Source organism: Rhineura floridana, chromosome 1 (genome assembly GCF_030035675.1).
Source record: "Rhineura floridana isolate rRhiFlo1 chromosome 1, rRhiFlo1.hap2, whole genome shotgun sequence".
NCBI lineage: Eukaryota > Metazoa > Chordata > Lepidosauria > Squamata > Rhineuridae > Rhineura > Rhineura floridana.
In genome coordinates this window covers 45,624,407-45,637,474 of record NC_084480.1, presented here as the reverse complement: position 1 = coordinate 45,637,474, position 13,068 = coordinate 45,624,407, and positions in this window count along the sequence as shown.

Genomic DNA, 13,068 nt, shown 5'->3' with positions numbered 1-13,068 from the left:
ACACAGAAAGTACTCTTGATGCTGCTGAAAGCTATAAATTTACTAAATTCCTAAAGTGCAGACAAGCAGGAAAAGGAAACTGTTTTTAGAACGTGCATGGGCTTTAGCTATTGCATGGAGGTCAACAAATCCCTTGTTAATCACAACCCTGACTTCACTTATTGGCTAAAAACCTGAAAGGGCAGGGGTGGGAGTAGCTGGCACTAACAGAAGTTGCAGCGGGAAAGCGGCTGTCATTTGATGTATATCTCTTGAACCAGACCACCTAGAAACTTTTTTTTAAAATGAAAGCGAAGAGTCCAAAGATTGGAGTGACTCACCCAGACACTCAGAGAGGACCCCCAAAAAACAGAGTATCTGGATGAAAACCAGAGAAGAAACAAGCCTAGTTTGTAAGCCTGGGAACCCAGATCACGGCTGCACTAGCCGCAGCCACTTGTGACAGGCATCTCGGCATGCAATGAGTTCCCACCCTTTAGGCCCACACCAATTTTTTTTTTTGCCTGATGAAAATTGTACCCATATTCTGGTGTAGGCACAGGTAGCAGCATTCCCTTCCTCCTTTACCCACACACACTCCTGTGTCCAGACACTAACTGAAGCAGTGAATTATGGGGTAATTACAGTGCACATGTGTATAACGGGTGAGGGATGAAAACAAGACGCTGTTTGTGGCAGTAGGGTGGAAAGAATTTGCATGAAATCCCAGTAGACTGTTTGAAAAAGCTACAGTTCCTTAACCCAACAGGTACTGCAGTATGCAATAAATTATAGAAATCGGGACAGAAGGGCTACCATTTTAATTCATTGAACTAATGCAATAAGACCCATGTCTGAATGCAGCTTGGATTTACCTGCTGTACTTGTGTCCATTTTTACTACTGTTTATCTTTGCTATTAATTTATGTTGGATCGTATTGGTTTTTAACATTGGGCCCATCCATATTACTGTATAATCTGCAGTGTTATAGCTTTGCCTCCTCATTAATTCACCGTTGTCCATATGACGTTGCAACCTAGTACAGATTTTGCATTCACAAATCCACATTAGAAATACCACAGAAAAACTGATATGCTTTCCTAAACCAATAATCAATCGCATTAACGTCTGTGCACTCGGATGCAATGCCATGGACTTTCCTGCAATAGGCAGTCCATGGGCATTCCTCCATCATATGCCAAGTCCCTTGTCTTCTTCCCACCAATAGCACATACACAAACTTGCACATGTGTGGGAATTTTAAAAAAAGATATACATTTCTGTGCTCTTCCAAAAAAGCGGATGAAAAGCAAATGATCGTTAAGCACCAATCACTGAAGAGGGGTGGACCTAGGGGAGTGGCCAATGCTAAAGCAGAAAAAAAAAAGCTTACATGTATGGATGCTTGATAATCGGGTTTTCACAATAATCCAACCACAAACTGGACATGTATGGATCTCGAGGCCAATAACCAAATATGGAAAACACGGATTTTGCGGTTAGGTATGGATGGGCCCCCAGAATGCTGCAAATGCAACAGAAGGGCAGAATATACATATCTTGAATAATTCCATGTTTTTTAAATAGTTCCATGATTTTTTAATTAATCCCACGTGTGTGTTGGGCATCACTTTATCATCTTCTGGGCCCTCTCTTTTCTAGGAGTAGAAGTCATCCCATTTGTCCCATAAAAGTTCTAGACTTTGGGGAAAATCTGGTATGGTGTTTGCGCTTGAGTCTTTTTCCAGTTGCAATAGGGGGAAAATGGAAATGGACTGCCTTCAAGTAGATCCTGCCTTATGGCTACCCTATGGGAAGGTGATCAAAATGTTATAGCTGTACCTTCCTCCATCCCACCCCCTATAGAGAGGAATAGAAGGCATATTCCCCTTTCCCCACACTGCTGGTGTGCGTGGTACAACAGCTATATAAGCATCCTAGTGTTTCTTCTTGAAATGAAAGAAATAATAATTAATAATAATAATAATAATATAATGTTGCTGCCACTATTTCTACCTGCTCTGTTGTAGTGGGAAGACAAGAGTTCTCATAAGCAGAAACAAAAATGCTGCCTCACTCCTGAACATTAAGACATTAAAAACAATCAACCATTACCAGAATAAAGGACATAATGGGCCGTCCTTGAAGACCAGTCAGAGTTTGGATGCAGTAGTGTGGAACATAGCTGTCTGAATTTAAAAGGATATGAGTAAGCAGAACCAGGTTAAACCAGTGCTTCAGTGCATGAACTAGCTTGCTATAGCTTTTTGTTGACAAACCAAATGTTGGTTTTGACATAAAATACCACACATGACATGCATACCTTAGAGATTGTCCTTCTCTAAGTTCTTTCCAATCACTATTGTAACCTGAGGTCACTCTCATGGTGATGCCATGTCATCCATTAATCAAATAGGGATGCAAACATAGAAAGGGGAGTTACTGCCCTGTCATTCACCTTGTTCTCATCATATGATTGATTTGTAATCTCCAGGGCAGATGCTGGGATAAACTGTTATTCCAGCTAGTTTGTAGCAAAAGTCCGCTACGAACAGCATTGATTGGTTCCTGTGCTGGACATCACAAACTCTGCAGTTTTGCAGCATGTTGCAAGCATTATTGGTTCACCTCCCCTGCCTACAAATAAGGTAGCAAATTAACTCTTGCTTCTTAATTGTACAAGCAGTTCTCCTGACTTCTCTGTGAATAATATTTTAAGGCTTTTTTAAACGGTTTTATTTCTGGTTTGTGGCTGATGAGTGAATAATTAATTTTAAATAAATAAATAAATAAATCTTACATTTTTTAATTGCTTAATGCTGTTTTTGCATTGGAAATTGTTTACTGAAAGTTGGGACATACTAACTTTTCATATTTATCAATAAAATATCTGTGCAAATATCACCTTTGAAAGTGTAGGACAAATAATTCTCTCTCCCCTCCCCATAATTTTGCAATGTTTTGAGCCCCTTATTTTTGCTTTTGTTTAACTGGAAGAGGATTTGTCTATGAACAGCACTATTAATTTAAACCAGCTGAAAATATTTGCTGGGAAAGAACATTAGAGATGTGTATCAAATACTTTTATCCATTATTCTAAAACAAGTATGAGTGCAGTCCTATCCCAATCATACCCCAAATATCTGCTGGCTGAGCAGCCTTTGAAAGTGGCAGAAGTGCCACTTCACTGAAAGAGAAAAGCCAACACCCACACAATGAAACTTCCACAGGTGAATATCCCACCCCTGAGTGCTTGCATGTTTCTACTTGTAGCCACAGAATTGCGCTGACCATTAATGTTATCACACTGCTTCAAAATAATTATATGCTGTGCTATTCATTGCAACATGGCCAGTAAAAAAACCCATGGAACTGAGATTAGTATAAACAATCAGATAATATATCGGGCTGAGTATTTTACTGTGACTAGCTTCACTTTTTCTGCTGTAGATATGGATGCTGCAATGGGATATACTGCAGCATTTGCCCAATGCTTCCCAATATTATCAGATTTAATTTTACCACTCATCTACAGATATTTATAAAGTTTCAAATAGAACCTAATTATCCTGGGCTGTCCCAGGGCCAATTCTGACATAATGTCTCCCCCACTTCCACCCCGCAACAGTTGAATATAGTGGAATACCCACAGAGGAACATATATGAAGAAATCCTATGTTAAATTGAAAAATCCACATGTATTTTGCAGAAAAGATCTGTGGGCAGGAAATTAAATTCCTTCCTGCTCTAGCGATATTATACAAAATGATCAAACAGCAAGGAGTTTGTAAATACCCCACAGAAATAAATTGTCAGTTATCTGCTGACTTCATGCCATTATCCAAACAAGAGCATTTGACTTTGACTATTATGTGCTGTTACAGTGTTCTTCTGTATAAGAATGATAATAACTAAGGCTGCAATCCAATGCACACTTACTTGGGAGTAAGTCCCATTGAACCCAATGGAGCTTCCTTTTGAGTAGACATGTATTGGATTGCAGCCTTAGTGATTCCTGCAAGGAGCATGTTACATCTGTCTTCAGTAAGATACAAACTGAACAATATGATAAATGACACAGATTGTGTTGTGTCTATAGCTACATGTTTCAGCAGCATGGATGTGACATCTGTTAATTAACTTGCATAACAATTACCTCTTTTGCCTTTGATGTTGGTATTAATCTGATAGTACCCAAGTAAATAAATGTTTTACAAAATAATGTTATTACCTGCCTCTTGTTAGAAAGTGCGGAAATGGTTGAATCATAGAATCATAGAATAGTAGAGTTGGAAGGGGCCTATAAGGCCATCAAGTCCAACCCCCTGCATATTTTTATAATACAAACAGGTCTTAAATATACATTTCTATGCATCATCCTTACCTTTCTTCCTCCATCTCTGGATGGGTGGCTGGATTAAATGAACTATTAAAGTCTGCTTTACAATGCAATCTTGTACATGTTTACTCACAAGTAAGTCATATTGAGTTCAATAGGCCTTACTCCCAGATAAATGGGTATAGGGATGTAGCCTAAATGGTCTGTTACTTCAGTGTAGGAGTTTCCAAACTGTGGTATATGGACCAGCAGTGGTCTGCAAGCTTCATTCCGGTGGTCTGCTGCATGTCTGCATTAAATATTCATATTCATTTTTAATTATATTTTTATTGCTTCTTTATTAGATTGTATTTATTGTATTACAATTTGAATTCTATGGAATACAAATTGTAATACAATAAAACAATCTGATCAAGAAGCAATAAAAATACAATTAAAATGATACAGCATCTAGCACTGCACATTATAATTGCTACAATAGGCAGAAAAATAATTAAAATAATTAAGTTAAAGAAGAAACCAAGACCATCAGCAATTTTCAAGTGGTCCGTGGGGAAAAAGTTTGGGAACCACTGCTTTAACATATATATAATAATGAGATTTATTTTGAAATAGCTATCTAATTCGACGCAATCCAGAAATGAAATAATAAATAGTTATGTATTAAATGATGTGATGCTGGCAATATAGTGCCAAGTGAAGAGTTGTTGTTGTTTTTTGCATATGCAGCATAATAATAATTAAAAAAAACAAAGTTACAGGCCAAGTTGAAACAGCTCCAAACCATCCAGAAAAGCTCCACTGGATAGCCCTCTGAGGATGCAATGGTGGCAAATAGGTATTGCCTCTTTGCCACTGGCACCACCAGAGAATAGCCTTGATAACGAGCTCTGACTTTTGTGTTCAGTTGAATTCACACTGAGTCTTCCAATACTTGCATTCCTGTCTTTTCCCAGCCTGTGTCATCGTCCTTTGCTCCCAAGTAAACCAAGGGGCAGAAGAGACATATGGGCAAACTGCAGGCCACATGCGACCCTTTGCCATGAGGAGGCACGAATCACATGTCTCCCAGCTTCATTACTGCCTAGCTGAATAGTTGAAGGGCTTCTTGGTCCTGCTGCCGTTCCTCAAGCTATTGCTGCCTGCTTTCTCCCTCTGACCTAGCGGAAAATTGTGAGTGAGTAAAGGAGCAAGTAGAAAGAATAACAGCTGATGCCTGCTCACTCACCCCATCTCTCTATGCATCAGTGACTGACATTAACTGACATTAAAAAGGTCCATAGCACAGAAGTTTAATGCAACTCAAAGAGCTTTGGGGCACTTGGAGAAAATGGATTATCTAGACCCACATCAATCTGGCTTCAAGCCTTGCTTTGGCACTGAAAAAGCTTTGGTCATTGTCACTAAATAAATAATTTTAGTTCAAGGGAATGTGTTTCTATGCTATGGCTTGGATTCAAACTAGCCCTATGCAAACAGAAGGGTTCCTTCCATTCATGGAGGGAACTGGGATCCAGCAGAAGTTCCTGCTTGAATATGGGGTGGAGCGGCATTTTCCACCAATCTCCTATTACCCCAGCAGCCACCTGAACTGTCAGATTTTGGAGGTACAAAGGGGCTTTGTGGGAGGGATCGGTTAAAAAAAAAGTGCCACCCTTTCCTCTGGCAAGAGCATCCCAACAGCGGAACTTCACTCATCATGGGACCTTCCCACTAGCAGAACCTTCATTAGAATCTAACAGAATGTACCCCATTTAAGTCTGCACTAGGGGTCTAATACAAGGGAAATAAAATGTTGCATCTCCCACAGACATAAGTGCTGGCTGTCTCATGCAGTGATAAACACAGTCCTTTAGGTGTCTTCCCCATTGGTGGGTGGATTCCATGGGTAGAGCAGGCTGCTGGTGCAACAGATCTGCATGCAGAAATCTGTTTCTTCATGGGAGCCCCAGTGTGGCACAGAAGGCAAAGTGTTGGGTTTGGAAGTAGGAAATCCAGCTTCAAAGTCTTACTTGGATATGAGGTTGGCCTGGGTACATACTTCAGCTTAACCGCTCTCAGATGGTTGAGCAAATGCTTTGGAAGAAGGTGGGATATGATAATAAATAAAATACTTAATGTTGACATCACTAAATAAGGAGGGAGGTGAGGTATAAGAAGTTTTCACAGATGAACAGTTATTTAACTATAGATCTGTTTAAAAGATTTTTTGTTTCCACACTGAGAGTGTTCCAAGATGATGTGGCAGACATCCAAGGTGATGTAACAACAACTCTGTTTTATTAAGGGACATTCATTTAAGAACACTAAGTTGTACATTGTTACTGTAATCACTGTGCTGATTTAAAAAAAAACCAGAAGAAAATTGAAACAGAAGAGAAAATGGGCGAATGAACTGCATGAGTGAAGGAAAGACAAATTCCCAGCATATGCTATTTTAAATGGAAATCTGTCATTTTTATTTTTATTTTTTACTTTGGGTTTAATATTGCTTCATGTACCTTCCATGAGTACATCCTTTTATACTGTCAGTTCTGCTTTAACTTGGATCCCTGCACTGGGCAGGGGGTTGGACTCGATGGCCTTATAGGCCCCTTCCAACTCTATACTATGATTCTTTATCTTCCTGCTCTTGTTGCTTTCAGGCTCTCTTTCAATTTTCTGCTGCGTTTTTAAAATTCACCATAATGTTTCCCAATCACAGTGCTTATTGCTTTCTATTTATTTATTTAATTAATTAATTTTTATCCTGCCCTTCCTTCCAAAGGAGCCCGGCCAGGACGGCATTCAATTGCTTATTATTTGTTTTTACTTCAACAGTATATATTATTGAGGGAGGACTATAAAGTAGTACATAAAACTGAGAGCTGATGCAGCATGGTGATGAGCCAACCCTTCAGTCCTGGAAAATTTAATTCAGTTTTGGGCAGGGATCTGATATTACCATAAATGAAGCATTGCCATTGTCAACATATAATCCTTTCAGTGTATTCTTGCTTCATGAGCTGATGCAACACAGTAGCTGAGATTGTAGTTTAGCTGCCTATTACTTGCTGCAGCTGCATAGTAAATCTGATCATATATTGGCTTAATGATGGTTAGCGACAAGGCTGTTGAGAGCTGGCATTGGGCCTGGGGCAAGATGCATGATTGGGGGGCCCTCCCTAAATATTCCTACAAACCAAATGTTGCTACTTTCTTTAAACAAGTTTTTAAGTGATTTAGGATTAATTTAGGGCAAGAAAGATTGAAAACAAATGAAATAAATTTATCAGAATGAGATATTCAACATGTTTACTAGAAATAACACTGTTCATAAACCCAAGTGAAAATAAATAAACTTAACATTTTTAGTACTACTGCATTCCTAAATTACTTAATTAGTAGTGTTAATACAGTTTTGTGAACTGTGAACTGGGGCCTACTACTAATAGTTCTGGTCTCAAGGTATAAGCTGTGCTTTGCCATGTCTGAATCATATTAATAAATGTTGGTGATTATTATTTTATTTATTTAACAACATTTATATACTGTTTGATTCTGGAAAGCCTCTAAGTGCTTTATTTTAAAAAATAAATTATAATTAAAACAGTTAAAAACAAGTAATTAAAACATTTTTAAAAACAATTAAAATAGCAACAAATTTAAATATTAAACCACATCACCATCTATGTGCCTGGATAGGCTTGCCTAAATTGCCTAAACAACAACAAGGCTCCTGCTAGGAGGAAGGGTGGGATATAAATCAAATAATGAATAAATAACAACAACAATAATTAAGCAGGCACCGAAAAGAATACAGCTAAGGCGGCTGCCTGATGTCAGCAGGCAGGGAGTTCCCAAGAGTAGATGCTGCCGCACTAACAAAACAAGTGTGGAATTAGTATTATGCAGCACCTGTACTTTACTGCCATTTCTACAGATTGAAGCACTGAAGTGGGCACATATAGGTTAAGGCGGTTCTTCATGTAATCTGGTCCCAAGCTTTATATACCAATAGTAACAGCTTGAACGTAGCCCTCTTAACAAATTGGCAGATCTCTGAGCAGATATGTTGTATGCTGACAGGCTCACTCCTGTCAGTAGTCTGGCTGCAGCATTCTGCACTAACTGCAGTTTCCATGTCAAGTTCAAGGGAAGCCCCACATAGAGTGCATTGCAATAATCTAGTCTTGAAGTCACCAGTGCCTGAACTACTGTGGTCAGGCTCTCCCAGTCCAGGAATGGTCATAGTTGTCTTAACACACACAGCTGATAAAAGGCACTTCTAACCACTGAGATTACCTGGGCCTCCAGTGACAGAGCAGGATTCAGAAGCACCCCCAACCTGCACACCTACTCATTCAGGGGGAGTGCAACTCCATCTAGAGCAGTCAATTGACAGTTTCTTGGAGATGGGAACCACTGTGCCTCCATCTTTCCAGGATTCAAGTTCAGCTTATTTTCCTTCATCCATCCCACCACTGCATCCAGGCACAGGTTCAGGGCCCTCACAGCCTCTCCTGATCCAGATATTATGGAGAAAGAACTGGGTGTCATCAGGATACTGATAACACCTTGCCAAACTCCTAATAACCACTCTCAGTAGCTTCATATAGATATTAAATAGCATTGGGGATAAGATGATATCCTATGGCACCCCATAGCACAACTGCTAGGGGGTCGAAAGACAATCACCCAATGTTACTCTCTGGACTCAGTCCTGTAGGTGGAACTGGAACCACCATAACATGGTGCCCCCAATTCCCATTTGATGGAGTCGCTCCAGGAGGATCCCATGGCCAATTATATCAAAAGCCACTAAGAAATTGAGAAGCAGGAGCAACGTCACACTCCGCTCTATAAAAGTTATCCAAGAAGACTTGCTAAAGATATACTGAGATTTAGCAACAGATATTATAGCCTCTCTCTGGACTGTTGAGATACCAAAATGTTTGCTTGTTTTTTCATGGTCCAGGCCCCTAGGGTCTCAGGCCCTCCGGAGGTCTGGGCCCTGGGGATTTTGCCGTCCCTGCCCCCCTCTCTTCAGCCCTGGTTAACAACTTCAGAGCAAGCCAGGATATTAAATCATCTTTAAACCATAGCTTCATACCTGTTTTGTCGTAAAGCTGTAAACTATAGTTTCACTGTCTGGAGTAAACAGGAAACTATAGTTAATTGAAGGCTTTACGTGTCTCTCTGTTGTGATATGATGTCATCCATTTAATCAAGAAAAATAACATCAGAGGTACAGCTAAAACGGTGTTTCACTTTATTTACATTTCTTGTAAAATGTTCATAACTGAGTTGTGTTTTAAGTTTTCTACAGTGTAAACTGAGTATGACAGTCCCTACAATACTTTAAAATTGTAAAGATGTACAAATGTTCACATCTTTAACAATATTAACATTGATGGGTGAATTAAGTGGAATAATTCTGAAGTAAATAATTCCTAGAAATAGTACTAGACATTTCCTTTTACACATTTAGTAACATGGCCAATAAGATAGAAAACAATTTGGACATATTCCTAGGAAATGACTCATTCATGAAAAATAAGCTAATAGCTGGAGAATATATTGGGGTTGAATTTTGGACTGTGCACATGAGATAATGCTGTACTTTCACTCCACATTACTTGTCCCAAGTAGGTCATGACATTGTTTAGACAATTATGCGTTCTCTCTGATGCATAGATATTTTCCATATTCAATGATAGAAGCATCAGTTTACAAATGAGTTTGTCAACATCTGGTGGTGGTGGTGGGGTTGGTTGGTCGGTCAGCATATCATACTCAAGTGTTTCCATTATCTGAATGTCATGCGGTGGACATAACATTATTATTTTTACAGAGACTGAGAGCCAATTTGTATATTACTTGAGTAGCATGGGAGGCAATTCCTTATAGCTGAATATCATGCAGCTCTGGCATTAGGAGGAACCACATGTGCTGGATGACTGACATGACTCCTTCCCATGCTAGTATTATTTGGCATAGGATAAATGCTGCTGCTGGTGTGGGAAAGAACTACTGCAATACTCATTTGGCTTTGCTGACCTCTAGCAAGTCAGTTGTAGATTTCCTCTTGCATTTTTAAGTCATCCCAGTGTATGGGGTACAGTAGGTCAGGGACAGAGAGCCAATTGGCCTCCAGAAGTTGTTTGACTACCAACTTCCATCAGCCATGGCCACCTTGATTTCAATGGGATTAAACATGCTGAATACTGCTGAACTCTGAATCAGGACGCTTGAGTTTTATAGGAAGATTCTGAAATCATGTTGTATGCAATAGAATATTGTTTCTTAAGTAATTGATTTCCACTTGAAGATATCCATAAGACTAACCTTTTCCCATGTGTAATAATGGACCATGTATCTTATTTCAATATGATTCAGATTCTAAATAAGTCTGCTGAAAGTTTAAAGCAACGCATGAGCATACATTGCAACTTAATGAATATATGTTTTTTCTGCAGTACAGGATCAAATTAATTTCATGTATGTAAAAAATACTGACTCTCAAATTTCATATAAAATAGAAAGTATTTCAAAAATAAGGGAGGATAGTTCCTTCCAATAGCATAGTCTATCCTCTATGAAATGCTGGGGTTATGTGGCTCCTGGGACCGAAGCTGGTGAAGTTTAGCTCATAATTGGTTTACATGTCTTGTTATTAAGTTGCTCAGCCTTGCTGTTATTTTAAATATGCACCTAGCACCTTGACCCTGGAATATACAGCTTGCCAGGGAAAGTATGTGAAGCAAAAGTGTAAACATGGAAGGCAAGAGAGTTGCAGCATGTGCTTGCTGGCCTCTACTTAAATTAATCCACAAGGAGGAACTCTAACCAGTTATGAATAGTGGTGCAAAGCCTCTGAAAAGTGCAAGTCTGCTCTGCCTGACCTCTGACCTAATTAAGCCATCCAAAGCACATCCTAATTTGACTGACTTACAGCCCTGACAGAGGATGTTCCATGCCAGATGCACTGCCACCACTGGTAGTTACATTTATACTCATTAACATCACATTGAACTCTCTATCAGACATGTGCACATGGAATCCTTTTTCGCACAGAGCATATCTTTGCACTCATCACTTTTGTTAGGAAACTTGAATCCAACTGGTATGCACACTTAGATTTCCTCTAGATAGTTCTTCCCTGTTTTGTTCTTGGTTCACATTGCCAAGGCTGTAAGGGATGTCCACTTTCAGTCTTCTTCATAGGATCTCTCCTAGCCTAGATTGTTCCAATCTTAGCTTGGCTCAGCTTCCTCTCTCCTCTTTCCCAGTCTTTCCTACCTCCTTTCCATCTTTGACATGTATACTTGGATTTGTTAGAGCTCCAGGAGAGGTGCATAAGCACATGTAGCTCCCTTAATTGCAGTGTTTATTCTGTGCTATACAGTGTTTAAGAGCTTCCATTGGCCTTCCATCATCATTGCCTTTTCCCTGGATGTTTCTAGATTATCAGAGGCAATTTATTATCTAAGAACCAGGGAATCTGAGTCCCAAGAATTCATAAGGAACTGCTCAAGTAACCCCTAGTGTCTTAGCGTAAGGGCAGCCTCCTGATTTACTGCAGCTTGCTACAAAAAAAAGTTTCTCACATTTTCTACCTTGGAATAATTAATATTTATGCTCCATCCTTTCTCTTGCTGGTCCATCTAACTCAGTTTTGTCTAAACTGGCTGGCAGCAGCTTTCTAGGATTTAAGAGAGGACTCTCTCTCAGCCCTACCTGGAAATGCCCAGGATTGAACCTGGAATCCTCTGCATTCAGAGCAGATGCTCTACCACTAACCTGTGGCCCTTCCCCAGCTCTTGTGTAGGTTCCTGTGCTGCTTTGCAACAACATGTATTTACATCCTAACTTTCCCCTTAAACTAATCCAGCTCTACACACATGCACCTGGCATCTGTCACTTTCTCCGTATTTGGCATTAGGCTCCTCCTGCTTCTACTACTGCCCTTTTGCTCTATTTAAACAAAGAATTGTCACTCCAGTTTAAATACTTCCTGAATCATTTATGTAACAACCCATACATCAGGCTTTGGCCTGATTACTAATTCTTCTTGGTATAAGTATAATATAGGTGTAATTTACCTGGTGGTGCACTATGACGCTGAGCTAAAGACCTGGCTCATGTGTTCATCCTGTATATGTGCATTTCCCCAACACTTGTAGACAAGGACATGTAGTAGCAACATAATTTGGTTATGTCTATATTGAACTATTGCAATCCGCTCAATGTGGATCTGCTTTTGAAAATTGCTTGGAAACTACAGCGGCTTCAGAATGCTACTGCCAGACTGTTGAGAGGGGCCCATTATTTGAAGCATGTGATTTCTGTTGCTATTTAATCCGCATTGACTCCTCATATGTTTCCAAGCCCAATTCAAAGTGCTAGTTGTTGCCATTATGGTTTGGTCCTGGGGTATCCAGAATACTACCTGTTCTCACATGATTTTGCCTTTCTGTTAAGGTTTGAGGACGATCTGTTCCACATTTCACCACTATCTAAACTGCAGTTGGTGAATATACATGTGGTGTGGTTTTGCTGCTGACAGTCACACCCGGAGACTTTCGATTCAAGAACACAACTTTAAAACTTTCCAGAGCCATTTGAGAACTAAACTCGTAAAAAAGAAAAGAAAAACAAATAAACGTGCATTCTGCAATTTGAGGAAAGAACGCCGTTTGGAAACCAGGAGAAAGAAAAAGGTATATAATGTAAAATTTGCCAAGAACTTTTTAAATTACAGGGTAGC